This window comes from Miscanthus floridulus, chromosome 2 (assembly GCF_019320115.1).
Source record: "Miscanthus floridulus cultivar M001 chromosome 2, ASM1932011v1, whole genome shotgun sequence".
Taxonomy (NCBI): domain Eukaryota; kingdom Viridiplantae; phylum Streptophyta; class Magnoliopsida; order Poales; family Poaceae; genus Miscanthus; species Miscanthus floridulus.
In genome coordinates, this window is record NC_089581.1 from 115,362,949 (window position 1) to 115,368,177 (window position 5,229).

Sequence of the window (5,229 nt, forward strand, 5' to 3'; positions counted from 1 at the left end):
TGACCGAACGCATTGGGTCAGTGCTGACCGGATGCTGGTCTGTGTCCGGTCACAACTTAACTGCTTGGTGGTGGGGAGAACTGACCGGAGCGTATGGTCAATCCGCAGTGGCACATAACTGTTTGTTTTGAATGAGGGGTTATAAATACTTTCTCTATTCACTTAAGGGATCACTTTTGCTTATTTCAACAGATGAGAAACACCCTTGAGAGTGCCAAAGAGAGCAAGGTTCTAGTGAGGTGATTGAGATTTGAGAATCCAAGAGAGAGGCCTCATTAGTGAAAGCAAGTAGCAAAGTGTGCATCCACCCTTCTCATTAGGCTTGTCGTGGTCAAGTGAGAGTTCATGCTTGTTACTCTTGGTGATCGCCATCACCTACACGGCTTGGTGGTGATTGGGAGCTTGGTGATAATCCGATGGAGCTTGTGGATGACCCAACTCAAGTTGTGAGCGGTTGTGGGTGATTCACTGCAATGGAGTGTCAAAGAATCAACCTATAGAGAGCACTTGATCCTTGCGCGGATCAAGGGGGAGCTACACCCTTGCGCAGGTGCTCCAACGAGGACTAATGGGGAGTGGCGACTCTCTGATACCTCAGCAAAACATCGCCGCATTCCTCCTTCTCTCTTTACTTTAAGCATTTACTTTGAGCAATTCAATTCTTATCTTTACATTCATAGAATTACCATGCTAGAGTAGGATTGAAACTTAGGTTGCAAAACTTTTGTGCGGTAGAACTTTAGAAACACATTCTAGGCACAAGGGGTGAAGTGGGCTAAGTGTAGGGTTTAATTATTGCAAAGAATTTTAGAATTAGCCCAATTCAACCCCCCTCTTGGGCATCTTGATCCTTTTAGTTGGCAAGCACGTGAACCTCAGGAGAAAATCACTGTATCAACATTGTTCTTCCTATTGGTTTGCAATCCCCTTACACACGCTTGTAATTACCTTCATATACATTGTGCTTGTGTAGTTGCTCTTGTAATTATTTAGCTTGTGTAGCTCACTAGTTATGTTCTTGCTTGTGTAGCATAGAAGTAGCTTCCTTGCGTGGCTAATTTAGTTTGTGTAACATTGTTAGTCATATTGCTTAGTTTGTGTAGCTAAGTATTTGTGCTCTCTAATTTGACTTTGGTTGCCTTGTTATTGAGCATTGCTAGTGAGCTTAGGAGCTTTGTGCTTTTGCTTACTAGAATTGTGTAGAAGCTCCCTGGTGTGCAAAATACTAGTGGCATAGGTTTGTGTGACCTTGCTCCTAGAATTGAATAGGTGAGCTCTAGCTAGCTTGGCACCTTAGTTGCTTAATTAGGATCTTTGCAAGGTGCTAGAGAACATAGATAGAGGGGTATAGTCTTGGCTAGACCGATAGTTTTAATTCCGCACTTGTTTCGGTTAGCCAGTGTGATTAAGTTTTAGAAAGGACTATTCACCTCCTCTAGTCCGCCATCTCGACCCTACAACAATCGGCATTCACTGCGGCACTGTCGTTGTCTATGTAGGCTGATCTGTACCAACTCTTTCCTTCCTCTCAAACTTGACACACTTATAGCCATTTATGATCTTTCTTCCATTTGTCTTGGCACCTGCAATGTGCCCAATCCCATGCTTGATTGAGGGGTGTCTCCCTTGCTTGAATTGAGGCACTTTTGAATCATTTGCCTTCTTGTCACTTACTTGAGCCTTACCACTCAAGCAGCCCTTGCCAATGATCTCATTGAGTCTAGCAATTTCTTTTCTCATTACCTCCATGTTTGCAAGGTTAGTGGAATAAGCATTTAAATCAATATTATATCATTTTTCACAACCTTAACTAGTGGAGGTAGTAGAGGCATCATTTGCCTTAGAGGAATGTGAGTTGCTATCCCAAAGAATATTATATTGCAACTCAAGTTCTTTGTGCTTTTCATCTAAGTCATAATATTTTTTCTTGCGAGCAATATTTTTTTTCTTTGTGATAGCATGGCCCCCTTGTTCTTTGGCCAAGGGTTTGCGCAAGGATTCCACCTCACTTCTCTCTAATGCAAGAGCTTCCTTGCTAGCAATGTAGAGATCCTCTTATTAGATAAGAGTTTCCTCTCTAGATTCTAGCTCGGCTTAGACACTCTCTAAGTCCTCTATTAGTTTAGTGATGAATAGTTTGGTCTTTCCATCTAAGTTCTTAGTTAATTTATCAATTTCTTCATCACTAGATTCATCATCACTTGAGCTATCACTAATATCACTATTAGAGATATCACTAGGAGGTGGAGGTGGAGGAGCTTTGACCTTGGATTTAGATTTTACATTCTCACCCTTTGCCAAAAGACAAATGTGAGGGGAGTAGTAGTCATCATCGGACATATTGGTGAAGAGTCTTGGTGAAGAAGATGGCTCATGGATAGCAATGGTTGCAACTTTCTCATCTTCTTCACTTGAACTTTCAATAGATGAATCACATTCATGCCCAATGTGAGCTTCTCCCATGTTTTTCTTGCTCTTTCTCTGGTCGTCCTTGTCCTCCTTCTTCTCTTTCTTATACTTTTTCTCCTTGATCTCATGTGGGCACTTGGCAATGAAGTGATCGATGCTTCCACAATTATAGCATGTCCTCTTCTTCTTGTTTGAAAACTTCCTCTTTACTACCTTGTACCCTTGCTTCTTCAACCCTTTGTGAAACCTCCTCATAAAGAGAGCAACATCATCCACTTTCTCATATTAGTCATCATCATGTTCACTCTCACTAGAGGATGAGGTGATCTCTACTCTTTCTTGAACTTGCTTGATTGCTTTGGGCTTGCTAGTAGAGCCTTGCTTGCTTGATTTGTTGGCCTTGAGAGCTACATCATTGTTGATCTTGATGCCTTGTAGCTTTGCTTGCAATTCTCCAAGCTTCTTCCTCTCATTTGCTTCTTCTCTTTACATGTCAAAGGTCAAGATCCTCCAAAGTACATCATTTGGTGTGAAGTACTCAAACTTCTTCTTGTCTCTAATTAGAGTTACTATGGTCTCATTTCTTGGTGAATAAGCTTCCAACATAATCTTGACAACTTTATGATCATCTAGCTCATCACAACCATAGCCTCTAATTTTGCCCACCATGGTCATCAACCTATCAAACATCTCATGTGGTCCTTCTCCATCTAAGTTAACAAATCGGTTGAGCTTGGACATCAACAAATCAATTCTTACCTTTCTCACTTTGTCAACCTCTTTATGTGCAAGATGCAAAGTATCCTAAATTTGCTTGGCAACATCCACACCAATCACTCTATTGTACTCATCACCATCCAAGGCACTAAGTAGCACACTAGTAGCTTGACCGTTGAGGTGGATGATTCTCATTTCTTTCATGGTTGGATTCTTGGGATCAACCGATAGCTCAAATCCATTACAAACAACCTCCCAAATGCTAGGATGAAGACCTATAAGATAGGCTCTCATCAAGTGCTTCTACTTGGCAAAGTTAGTTCTATTGAAATGAGGTAACTTGCTCGTGGGCACATTGATGAAAGACTTACGATCATGGTTAGTCATAGACATAGAAGAATAGTTAAAGGATACGGCGGCATATTTATTGTCGTTATTCTTCTTGCCCTTTCCTTTCTTGTCCTTCTTGCTATGCACTTGATAGGACTCATCATCATCACCATCTTCAGAGTTGCTAGATAGCTCACTTGAAGATGCATTGGAGGCTTTTGCTTCTTATTCCTTCTTCTTTCTTACTTCTCTTCTTTTTCTTCTAGCTTCTTTCTTGAGTCTTCTTTCTTCTTTTCTTGCTTTCTTCTCTTCTAACCACTGCTGCTCCTTCTTCTTCTTCTCTCTTGCTTCTCTTTTCTCTTTTATAGCTACCCTTTTTCTTCTTCTTTCTTCTTCATTTTGAACTTTTTCGGCATCGGTGGCCTCTAGCTACGGGAGCATGGAGTTGCTCGTTGTAGAGGCGCTAAGCTCACTGTTGTTGGTGTCATGCAGCCCAACGTCCTCCGGATTGATGTTGATGGGCTTCACAACACCAGATCCTCCCCCGGGCTCCATATCTCATGTGGTGAAGCGCACATGAGGTAACCCGCTCTGATACCACTTATAAGATCTCTGGTACGTCTAGAGGGGGGTGAATAGGCCTATAAAAATTTAACTCAAAATAAAGTCAAATTCACCCACGGCACAATCGCTCTGTGAGCGTGGCACTGCCACACCTCGTTCTCAAGTCAACAGCTAAAAGTGGTGGGAACACTACACACAAGTAGATTGGCCTCAAACCCTAGAAATCACATCAACAACAACAAGAAAACAAGTGTAGCAACACAAGCACAATATGACACAAGGATTTATCCCGTGGTTCAGCTCGCCACCAAGGCTTGCCTAAGTCCACGTTGTTGAGGTATACCACTAAGGCTTAGGGCTTTGCAACCCTACCTCGTTCTCAAGTCAAGAGAGTGAACTCTTGAGATGAGGAGTGATTTTACTCGCTGCAAGAGGTGGTTACAAACCTCCCGAGGCTGCCACAAACTTGGCAAGCACACTGGGCGATGCTCTAGCCGGCTAGGAGCCAAGCTCCAAGAGTAACAAACACAACCACCGGCCAAAACGTGAATCAAATGCTCTTTAGACTTTGGGAATCGGTGGGGCTGCTCTCTAATCACTTTTGGCACCTTTTTCTCTCAAGGATTGATGGAGAAGTTAAAGGAAAAGCTTGAGAGCTTGAAGGGCATAAATGGAGGAGAGAGGAGATGAGCACCTGCTGTTTTTCGTTGGTCTGAACCGTTGGGAAAGAAGAGAGAGACAATGTGGAGGATAGGGAAAAGTATAAATACCCCCTGCCTCCCAATGGTTACTTAAGTGCGATAGTGCCACCCTAAGTGCGGTAGTGCCTCTCTCTAGGTGTGGCACTGTCGCACCCAGCAAGATAGCAAGGGTGAAGGAGTTGTTAAGTTGGTTGTCTTGGCTGAGGTGTGAGAATGTTTTGTGTAGAGATTGAGTATTTGGTTGTACATTTTTAACCAGTTGTAGTGTCCCCCTTTATAGTACAGCTTTTTCCCATACTCAATTTCAAAAGACAAAAGAATTCAAAACTCCTTTGAGCGAGATGCCGTCCTTAATTGTAATTGGGGGCTCCTCCTTTCCATGTAACATCCTCTATAATGAATTCCCTGCTTGTCATCTTAATAAATATCATTAGTTCTCTAATTAGGTGGTCATCAACACCAAAACCCACGTTAGGGTTTGATTGCACTTACAGGGCTAATACAATTA